The sequence below is a fragment of the Perca flavescens genome, chromosome 6 (assembly GCF_004354835.1).
Source record: "Perca flavescens isolate YP-PL-M2 chromosome 6, PFLA_1.0, whole genome shotgun sequence".
NCBI lineage: Eukaryota > Metazoa > Chordata > Actinopteri > Perciformes > Percidae > Perca > Perca flavescens.
This window is the reverse complement of record NC_041336.1, coordinates 12,537,242-12,549,739: the sequence shown is the minus strand read 5'-3', so window position 1 is coordinate 12,549,739 and position 12,498 is coordinate 12,537,242.

Below are 12,498 nucleotides of genomic sequence, written 5' to 3'. Positions count from 1 at the left end.
TTAGACTTGAGGGGAATCTATATCAAAGATGGTATTTAAGTACTGTTGTTACAGCAGGAACCTGGTACTTCTCACTGTCTGTCCAGCTTTTTGATGTGGTGAAATTGCAGATTCTCTTCACCGCCCCTCGGTAAAATGTCATATCTGGAAACAAGATAAGAGAGCAATATTGCTGCCGGTCGCGGTATTAGTACTCACAGTAGCATTAACCGGCCATGGATCTTTGTTGCATGTCAATCTCTTGCTCCCCTCTTATCCTGCCATCTCTCTACTGTGTCTCTCTAATACAGGCATTTAAAGGTGCTCTAAGTGATGTGATGTGTTTTTCAGACTACAACATTTTTTGTCGGGCAACACCGTTTGTGGAGCCTGGGCTGTCTTCAGAGACCGCGTTTTTTTTTACAGTGTGTTCAGGGGACAGGCAGCTAGTGGATAGTGGGGAGATGTTTGCTGTATGTGACAAAAAATGTTGTAGCCTAAAAAACGCATCACATCACTTAGAGCACCTTTAATGCATAAAGTATATTTGATATCTGACAATGATGCTAGATTAAAAAGTTAAGGGATCACTAAAGTTATTACAATTTATCTCAGGGGAACATGAACAGATTCAAAGATTAATGAAAATAGTTGTTGAGAAATTAAATTTAAAAACCACGAATGTCAACCATATGGTAGCGCTGAAAGAAAAGTCAGAGAGATTATTAAAGTCACTAAGGTTCATCATCTGGGTACCACAAATGTTAAAATGTGAAACATTTCATGTCAATCCATCCAAGAAACCGTTAACATGGTTAACAATGTGAGTTGACTTTTTCCTTTGCTCACCATAATTATTACGGACACTAGAGGGCTTTGTAACTTCAACAGAAACAGGTTGTTCTGGGGGCATTTGTTGGTTAGTATTAACCAGACATGGATGGGCATTACCATCCTGATGCAAAACTCATGGGAGAAGGGGGCTTTTTAAGAATCTGTGCCATTATAAGAACTGGATACAGCGTTCAAGGTGGAGCCCTGGTCATTTCTATGAAAGTTGCTCAGGGATGCATGAAGCCATCGTGGAGCCAAAACCATGTAAACAATGACCTGGATGATCCGCACTGCTCCTGCACTGTGCGGCCCATAGAGCAGGTGCACTAGAAACCTCCACCCGCCGAGCCCGCTATTTCCTGTTTAGAGCTCTGATAACTTGAATGGGAATTGCATTATTAAATTGTGCGGCTCTTCTAGACTCTCCAAATGTTATTGGATCGAATGGACCAAATTCTGATAGCGAAACAAATTATTTCCAAAAAATATATCTACTGATTTACAGAAGTCTCTTTCTCCATGTACAGTAAGTCTATGGGGAAAAGTATTTTTGGGGGCATTTGAGGGCATCATGTGACGAGCAGGGAGTTGTATTTCCACTGTTTGGACACTATGTTAAAATTGCTTCAAAGCTCAGCACACTTCCTGGAGGCCTGGTCCGTGTCCATGGACCCTTTCTTAGAATGGATTCGTCCATGGCTCTCACATACAGTCTAACTAAACACTGTATCAGGCAGTGGTGGAATGTAACTAAGTATATTTACTTATTTGAGGTACTTGACAGCTTTAGTTACCATTTACTTTACAAATTAAGATTTTTGTACACAAAACATGTAGTTTATAAAATACAATGTTGTATTAAAAATTAAACTACCCAACAATATACAGGCCTACAAGTACAGCTGAAATGATTAACCGATTAATAACTTATTTGATTGACAGAACGATTTTAATCGTTTCCGGTTTTTAAATTGTGAGGATTTTTCTGGATAGAGTACATTTTCCTGATGATACTTATATACTTTCACATAAGTAACATTTTCACTGAAGGACTTTTACTTGTAACAGAGTTTTTTTTTCAGTGTTGCATTAGTGCTTTTACTTAAGTAAAGGATCTGACTACTTCTTCCACCACTGGCATCAGGGCAACTCATTTATATTTGATTGTATTATAGGTGTTGCTCCTGTATTTTGCTCCTGGTCATCGGCATGGGGATGCCCCCTCCCCGTCATCTTGGCTGCATCATCCTCATCCACACTGTCATGCAGTCCCATTCCCTATGGTAATTGTTTTAGTTCATGCTGTGTTCCTCATTCCTGACTTACAGCACCTAGGCGTGTCTGTTTTGCTGAAGGCCAAGAAGGCGTGGCACAGGTATAAAGAGACTCAACAATTCATGTTCCGACCTGACGCAGCTGCTTTCCCTCTACAACTAAAAGGTAGGCCCCTTTCTGTGGGAAAACCTAGGACATTATAGATTGATCTACTTTGAACATTTGTATTGACTAATAACCTTTTACAGCACTTTTGGTTTTACTGTTGTAGCAAAAATACCTTTATTGAACAGGATGTAGGCATACTTACTTACGAATGAACCTTTCATGTGTTTACTAGTGATTGTACTTTCTAATATGACAGGTCATGTATTTTTCTGCTGCCAACTTTGTGTTCCAACTAATGCAAAGAGAAACTGTTTTCTCTTCTGGACTTACCAGTTTATCTTTTTTTAATCTCCCTGTTATACAATTTAAATTATGTACTAAATATGCTGCACAATGCCAACTTGAGGCCACTCTTCTATTAAAGTCATTGACTGTATAAAAAAGGTTAAAGTTCTCAAAATAAAATAAAAATCTGTTTAGATCAGCGCAGGGGAGCTTTTATTTACACAACAGGCTCAGTTATGGTTCACTGACTGTATGCATCATTTATTTAACTTTAGTTTTTGTGTAGGTGACTTCAGGATATCCTCGTTCCATCCTTTTTAAACCACTGCTGTATCTCTAATTTGTTTAGCGATACAAAAATATTGATTCAACGTCAAAGTGAAACTAAATGACAATTCAGTAGGAATATCAGGCAGTGACACCTTTTTATTTCTTTGGAAAGCAACACAGGATCAGTCTTACTCAACAGAGGTGACCCTCCCTTCGTGAGAATGCTTATTTGTACATATACAGTATGTACCTATGAACCTATTTGCTCTGACAGACTGTTGGCAGGTTAATTCATGATGAAAAGAAGCTTGGATTAGGGATAGGCCTGCAAGTAGAAAAACTTGACAATCAAACGCAGTGGCTCTGTGTTTAATTAGAAAATTGGTGACTCATAATGTTTGATGTTGATTTCCTGATTTCACCAAGACTGTGATGTAAGTATTCAGTCTTCTTTCACAAGTAGAATTGCAATACCTTGAACTAAAAAATACTCCACAACAAATAAAAGTCCTGCATTTAAAGTTTTACTTAAGTACAGAACTATTAGCAACACTTTTATAAAAAGCGACTTACAATTGCTATATATGTCAGAGGTCGCACGCCTCTGGAGCACCTCTAGGCGTCCAAATGGCTCCTGTCAGTTACATCATAGTATTAGATTATCAACACGGATGCATTTGTGTGTATGTGGCATTTAATATTTAAGCTTGTCAAAGAAGCTAATTATAACATCTTTCTACATACTGTACTGTTGGATAGATTAATCTATAACAATGTATATTCTATTAGCTACTCATCATTTATATTTAAACATTTATCTTCAAAGAAACTAGCTCTCAAATAAATGTAGTAGTCTAAAGATTACAATATTAACCCCTATAATGTTGTAGAGTTGGAGTATAAAGTAGCATAAAGTTGACATACTTTCCACCATTGAAGACTGTTTTGATTGAGTCTGTTAGCACTCTAAATAACCTGAAAAATAGAGCTGATGCACACTGATGATTGGAATTTAGCTTAATATGAGTCACCTGTTTCGTTCCCTTTGTAATCATAATCATAATCGTAGCTCCTGTCTAACCTGCTCTTGCGCCACAGTCACACTTAAGAATTATGCAAAGTGACCGGGAGGAAAGTCCCAAATTTCACAGGAACATTTACGAAAACACAGAAATCCTGCATTGACAAACAGCTGTAACAAGGGAATTTCCCCAGTGTGGGATTCATAAAGTCTATCTTACAACAGCATAGAAAATGCTGACTCAACATTTCTGACATTAACAAACAATAAACCAAAATGATGGTCTTCACCAAACTGGCATTTAGTGCAGGAAATAAGGTTTTTCTGCTGTTTAGTCTACCCCTATAATTACACTAATTACTCTGAGCTTCAACATGTTTCTCCAGTTGTCCCAACTTGGCCCTCATGGCGTATTCCACCAGCACTATCGCACAGGGCTGTTTTGGAAAAGTGTACAAGGAGAAGTACAACGATACCTGGGCCGCTATAAAGAAGGTCCCCCATAATCTCATCAGTAAGAAGGACCTGGAGAGGGAGTGTGAAGTGTACAAGTAAGTACAAGTGGTTTTGTTAATGTTTACAGATTTCAAATGGCTGAGGAGATGATAAGATGAAGGAACTCATGGAAAAGGAGAAGCTGAGTTCCTAAAATGCTGTAAAGTAAAACATAATGTCAGAAGAATAAACACAGCTGTAAAATCCCCATTATTTCAGTTATGTGGTGATAAGTATACATAAAAACATGGAATTGAACAAAATCGGAGTTGCATGGTTTTTAATGGTGATGACCATTTTTAGGAAAAGATGGTTTCCAATCTTTCAGCCCAAAAAAATACTCACTTTGCTTTTGTTTAAATTATGCTGATGAATTTCTCAATGTCTCTTTCTTTCCACGGCTTGTTACCGCTGGTCTGCAGCAAGGCAAAACATCCCAACATAGTGAAGCTTCTGGGCAACATAAATCTCCGAGACGGAAAATGGATTATTCCTCTAGAGTTTATCTTCGGCGAGGACTTAGAGACCACAATCTTCAAAACATCAAAGTCTAAAATACAGGTAAAGTTGTCACGACAACAGACAAAAGGCACATGGTTCAAGGTGACATTAAATATCGCACATCAGGATAGCAGTGCCTGGAATACAAAAAAATAGTGAAACCACATTTTATTTTTATAAAACTGTGTAAAGCCAGGACAATATTACATGGTTCCAATTTCTGCATGGTTTTAATAAAGTATGGCAGGTCGCTATGGGCATTTGGGACACGTCCTGTTCTTGTAGTGTGCATTGGTTGAATTTAAGGACTGAAATGTGGAAAAATCTAAATGTGAGTTTGTAGTTCACATCACACCTTGTTTACTTAGAAAAAAGTTTCATTCAGGCCTGAAGGAAAAGGGCGTGCAACTCAACATGAGGAAGTTGGAATATATCGGTAATGCCAGCCCAGTTAAACTTGATCTCAAATTTTCCTCTCTACAGCTGACTCCGTCTATTAAGGGCACTATCATCATCGGCATGTGTGAAGGGCTGCTTCACCTCCACTCCAAAGATGTTGTCCATCAAGACCTCAAGCCTGAAAACATCATGGTGAGTCAGCATACTGCATGGGGGCTTCATGTCAAAAGTGTCAAAAGTGTTACAGACACATTTATTTATGGTAAAGAGCTCTACAAACAGTGGTTCATAGAGCAAACCCCTCCGTCTCAAGTCAAATGAGGTTGTTAATAAAGTTGCAGCAAGAAAGATGACAAGTTTTAACCTGATGGTTTTCTCTGAGGTTAACAAAATTTAAGAATCACTACTGTTCACAAAACTGATATCTTGCCAGCTCTCATAAGGCAACTCTAATAAAAGTAGTTCCTTCTGAATAACAAACTTTTTTACTGTAGACTCATTAAGTCATTGTGCCGTCAAAAAGGTTGAACTAATTAACTAGTTACATTGTGCCATGAAGGTCTGTTTTGGCACCTGATTACTGCAGACAAACAAGGAAAACAGAGTTTAGACCGTGTAGACCGCCTTACTGTACCTTGAGCCACTTTTGAAGCTCTCTGAATTGTTTTGTAATTTTGTGAGAACATATTTCAAACAAACTAAACACAATTTGTCTTCCAGGTGGAACATAACACAAACAGAGCTGTCATCATCGACCTGGGACTGGCCAAGTTCTTCCGATATGGTCTCAACTCTGCTGTTGACATGGGGAACGAGGCCTACGCAGCCCCCGAAGTGCTGGAGAGGGTCGCACAGAGGGACCAGCGCTCAGATGTGTGGGCCATGGGTAAGATCATCGCTGAGCTCTGTGCCCGGATTCGCCTGTACACGCCCACCGTCTGTCCCGCCAAGATCAAGGAGACCCTGCTGGATCAGCCGTACTGCCATGCCGTGTGTAGGATGGTGGAGCCTGACCCTACTCTGAGGGCCTCCATGGGTGGGGTCATAAGTGAGATACGAAAGGCCGGAAGTGCAGGCATCGTCCCCAGTGCACCCGTTCAAAAAGATCACCTTAAGCCACCGGCACCTCAAATTAATGTCAGAAACCTCTCTCCGTCACCTGTGAATAGAGATCCATCGCCAATGAACAGGGCTCCGTCCCCGTTTAACAGGGACCCATCACCAATGAACAGGGCTCCGTCCCCGTTTAACAGGGACCCATCACCAATGAACAGGGCTCCGTCCCCGTTTAACAGGGACCCATCACCAATGAACAGGGCTCCGTCACCGTTTAACAGGGACCCATCACCAATGAACAGGGCTCCGTCACCGTTTGACAAGGACCCATTGCCAATGAACAAGGCTCGAGTGCCGTTTGACAAGGACCAATCGCCGCTGAAATGGGAGCGCCCACCCAGACCAGCCTTCAAAGCTTTGAATGCACAAGCTGCAACGCACCTCTCTCCTTCCCCTCAGAGGACAGAGGACATAAACCGACACCAGGCTCTGGTCCCAGCAGGCAGAACCGAGCTCACGCAAGACTTCATGAAGATGAAGTTGTACCAAGAGGCTGCCAAGGATCTGCCCTGCAACCTGCCCACAACAGGGAGGGTGGTGATTCGGCACTTTGAGGAGAAAAATGGGGAGGTTGAAAAATGGGAGCAGAAGGAGGTGGTGACTCGTGATGGGAAGATAGTCGAGTTCAATGACGTCAAATTTAATAGCAAGTAAGAGTTTGAGGACTTAAAAAGACTTAAAAAGGATTGCATGTGCTGGTTAAATGGTTAGTTCAGGGTCACCTAACTTTTGGTATCTTCTTAGAGCATGTAAAACACATTTCCCTGAGCTAAAGCGTCAACTGAGATTAAGTTACAGTAGGCACCTGTTTTTACGCACACATAAAATGGATTTGAAACCTATTACAACTTAGAAATACAGTATGCCTATGGCAGTTTGAAGCAGTAATAAGAGGACATCTTGAATGCTTTGGTTGTGCTGTAACATGTTTTTTCAGCCATGTTGATTGATAGCTCATTTAATTGCCAAGAAAGAAATATCTGCAGGCACGAACAGCCATCTGTGACTGTCTTTCAGCATCTGAATCCATATGACTGTGAACTGTGAATGGGTCATACATTACATGCATATTTATGTATATAATACATTCTGAAATCTCAATTGCAGATAGATTTTGTTTCTTTGGGATGCTTTATGCTCATATTTAATACACTGTGTTTCATTAGATTAGCTTGATCTGTTTTTAATAATCAGAAAATCTGAGTAATCTCAAGTAATGAAAAGAAGCACACACTAGTTAATGGTTATAAACAAAAGTGGCAACTAAAATCAGAATCAGACAAGATGGGCATACAGCAAACAAACTATAATACAACTTAATGCTAATAGGGCTGGTTGTTCCTCCAGAAAAGGCCATCCCCATGATCGTGCAATGTATTCCTCTTCTGTCTGCTCCAACCTGTGTAATTTAGGGATAATATTTGATCAATCTTCGTTGTTTGACACAGACGTAAAGCAGCTGAACAGATCTTGTTTTTTCCACTTAAGAAATATAAGTAAACAGAAATCTGAAATTTCAACTGCTGAACTTCAGATGCTTATACATGGTTTCATCTTATCCCGCATTGACCACTGTAATGCATTTTTCTTCTCACTTAGTAGGCTATGTCTGCTCTTGATCGCCTTCAATAGGCTAAATCCAGAATGCTGTTACAAGGCTACTCACTAGGTCAAATAGACTGTCTCACATTAGCCCTGTTCTTAAGTCTCTGCACTGGCTCCCTGTTGCATACAGGGTTCAGTATAAAATTCCATTGCACGGTCCGGCAGGTGCATATATGGCTGAACTACTCTCTTGGTCTAATATGTTAAGTTAAATGGCTCTCCCACGCACCCGGGTAGGGCCCTTGGTGATTGATCTTTTGAGTCCTTATGATTTGGACTACTCTGCCCCTACCCTAACGCTCTGCTCTTTCTGTGGATTTAAAAAAAAAATCAGATAAAGACGTATGGCTACCTATTTGGACAGGTGTTTGGTTGCAATGTCTACACGTTATGTAATATGTCATTTTTATTGTGTATTGTGTTTTTATTATGTATGTTTTTACGCCCCAGTAAAGCACTCTGTGATTTATCTGTGAAAAGTGCTTTTTAAATAAATGTTACTTACTTAATATAATTCTGGTTTTCTGTTTTTCATTAGCTCCAATATTAGTGACTTCTATGGCTGAAATTATGAGTTACATGCTTCTTTATGGGTCAAGAAAGTCTCAGGCTGATGACCACATCTCAACCCCCATTGACTGAACAATGACAATATGGTGTTATTGCTAAATGCCTCAATTACTGGAAGATTTACAGTCTTGTTTGTTAGTTATCTGGATAACACAAAGATTTCAGTTAAACTTAGTAGAAGGTTGGGTCATGGGCAAAGACAGTTTGGTGAGCCAACCAAAGCTGGACTGTAATTTAGAAAGTTGGCTACTTTAGACTTTAGTCCTTAACTCCTGAACTGTGAGGTGTGGAAGCAACATACTTTTGTCCTGAATTCTTTGGTTCCGATTTGTAAACAGATTTTCTGTCATTTTCATTTTGTGGCAAAATGACAAATTTCATCCGATCGTCCCCAAACTTGGTTCATAACAGTCAGTTTTTAATTTAACAGTTACAACTCTTGTTGCCACCAAATGTAGACAGCATGTGCACAAATCAACTCCAAGCAACCCAAGAAAATGTAAAAGTCTATCATCTATAGGTAGGTACAAGTCTGACTCACTTGAGATTTTGTACGGGTCATCCTTCCTTAATTTAGGTATTTTCCAAAAATCCTGATCTCTATCAGCAACTGTGACTGACTCATCAGTCTGTGTATGTATTTTTAAATAAATCTACATTATTGAAATAACACATTTTAATGGACCAGTTTGTAGGATGTAGTGGCAGCTAGCAGGTGAGGTTGCAGATTGTAACCAACTGAATACCCCTCCCCTCACCCCTCCCTTCCCAAGCGCGTAGAAGAACCTACGGTGGCCTTTAGGAAATTTAAAAACAAGCCTGTGTTTGGTTTGTCTATCATTTGTAGAAACGTGGCGGTGCATCATGGCGGTTTCCTATGTAGATGAAGGGATCTTTCTAAGCAAAAACACAACAATTCTTAGTTTTAGGTGATTACACATAACGGAAACTATGAATATGATGTACCATTTTTCTGCCAATAGATCCCCCTAAGTCATACACACTGGTCCTTTAAGTATTGTACAACCTTGGCCGATGTATTAGTTCTATTACCAAACAGCGTGCTTTGATCAGAGCCACTGAAGTGAAAGGTGAGGCAGTCAAATCTAATAATAAACTAAGACAAAAAACATTTTGGGGCTGTCAGGGTTATATCAACAAGAAAAAACCTAATAACGGTTACATCTGTATTGTCAGTTACCAACTATTTTCATTATTGATTAATCTACTGATTATTTTCTCAATTAATTGTTTTGTCTATAAAACATTAGAAACCCGTTTTAAGAAAGTATGCCAGTCTCAAAAGGTGATGTCTTCACATGTCTTCTTTTGTTTTACCAACAGTAAAAGTACCAATATACCAAAGGTATTTGAGGCATGGAAATGCTGGAACCATCATTTTTGCTCAAAAAATTACTTAAGCCATGATTTCATTTTCAAGAGAGTCGCAGAATAATTTAATCAACCGATTAATCAACTACTGGTTTAAGATCACTTATCATAGCTAAGACACACAAAACCAAACCAGAAGTTTGTTTCACAGTGCGACAGTTTGTTTTTGTGCAACTGCATCTGACTCCACCACCATCTAGTAATCTGCACACGGTGCCTTGAAACATCAACACTGCTGACTGCACTGAACTCTACTATAGTTGAGTATTTTTTTTTGTTTAATCTGAGATCTACAGTCTGTCTTTGTCACAAGTTCAACACCATTCGCTCTCAAAGGTTAGAAGTGATTTGAGGCTTTGAGAACTTTCCACATCAACATCCACACAATCAGTGGCTTATGTGTGGATCTAGAGCTAGTAATCCTTCACTCTATCTAAAAGCCACAAACTGAGAGGAAGTGGGATGTGTGGTTTCCTCTGAAGAGTAAAAAGCCTCTGTTTGGGGTGTGTACTTGTGTTTCTGCAGAAGTAAGTGGGTAAGGTAAGATGGGCAAATGTTCAGAGCATGCTCATGGGCTTTTCTGCAGAAGAGGATTAGGGCCACTGTTGAAAAATGTATTTGAGTTCTGACTTAATCTCAGAATTCTGAGTTTAAAGTCAGAATTCTGAGATTAAAGTCAGAATTCTGAGTTTAAAGTCAGAATTCTGAGAATAAAGTCAGAATTCTGAACGCAAATAATTTTTTCACCAGTGGCCCTAATCCTCTTCCGTACTTTTCTCTGTAATTCCACATCACCTTTCTTCTCAAATAGCAGTTACCAGGGTGACTCTAGTGACGATGACCTGCTTTCAAAATAAGATGTCAAAGTATTTGTCTAAAGAATTCAAAAAAAGCGTTTACGTAACAAAGAAAAGTGGCAGGTAAAAGAGACAAATGTAAAAGAGCGAAAGGATATGTTTCACTTCTAACAGTTGTTGCGGCTGTAAGCAGTCCAACAAAAAGTGCTGCCGCGAGGAACTAAACACTGAGAGATGAATAAACACTGTGACGCGCTCAAGATTGTATTGCAATGATTTGTTTCTCCACACGTAAAACACAACTAGCACTGCAGTTACCAAATGTAAAGTTACTTTGTGAGTCGAAATAAGTGCGTTAGTCAACAGGTGTGTCGCTCCCAGGCTCTCCCCCTCTCTGTAAAAGCCCAAAAAAAACACCTACAATATAAGAATCAATACATAATATAAATGAGACCATAAACAACATACAATATGTGGCTCAGTTGTAGGCCTTCCTGTCATTGCTGTGCTTGATTTATTTCTGAACACAGAAGGGTGCCGATGCCACCAATGGCAACAAAACACTTAACGGATGACCTGACCTTGATGCCATTTCTTTTTATATTATTAGTTTATATTAATTTTGTATAGTTATATTTTAAATTCTTGCCTAATTTCATTATAAACAAAGATTTTTCATCCGTTAAGCGTTTTTGCCTAAAAACGCTTAACGGATGACCTGACCTTGCTGTTTATGTTTGAGTATCAAACACTTAGATGAGAGACATCACTGTTGCCTGCGTGATGAAAAGTCAACAACAGCGCTAACCGCTCTGTGACAAAGTAACAAAAAATAATTGATAAAAATGGAGGAGATAAAAAATGCATGTGAATTAAAAAAATATATAAATTATCGAGTGCTTTCATTAATTTAAAGATTTGATTGAAACAGTCACGATATAATGAGAACAGGGTTTTAGAATGTTCACTATCTTTAATTAATCATTCACAACACAAACTTGCCATTTATCATTAAAGGAAAGAGGCCTCGTGAGTGGAAGTAACAAAACATGATACACTTGAAATACATTTGATTTGAAACTGTGCTATTTTTTGTTATTTCCACCCTTGAGGCCACTTTCCTTAAATCATAATGCCTATTTGTTTTGTTGTTGTGAATGATGAATTAAAGTCAGAGAAAATGATGAAACATGGCTCTGTTCTTTATCATATCACGGCTGTTTCAAATCAGCTTTAAATCAATCAAATCACTTGAGAATTTATCACTCTATTTTTCAATTCTCATGCATTTTTTATCAATTCATTTTTGTTACTTCCACGCCTTGTACTGCGAGTGTGTACTAGGCAAACTGGTGCTTTGAACTAACAGTATGATATGTCATGAGACAATACATTTTGACAACATACAGTGTGTCTGGCAATTAAAAATTAACACATCAAAATCCAACTGAAATTAATAAAATTTGGGTCCATTATTTAAAAAACTTGACATTACTCCAATATATTATATCAGTGGTTCCCAACCTGGGGTCCGGGCACCCCCAGGGGGGGCGGCAAAGATCACAGGGGGGGCGCAAGTCTTTATCTAGTTTGAGGTTGAGGTAAAAAAAGAAAATATTTGCACATGTTAAACAAATTATAATAATACACTAGAATATATAATGTATACAAAAGTCTGTCTGAAAACTATATATTTTGTTGTATGCTTGTTTTTCCTGCCGACACGGCATCACTATTTTATGAATGAAACGTGGCAGAGAAATGTAACGGTGCTGATAACTGCTCTGTATCAAAAACGAAAGTAAGGCTTCATCTCGAGAGTTACCTCAACTTCGGTTTCGGGGAGGGGGG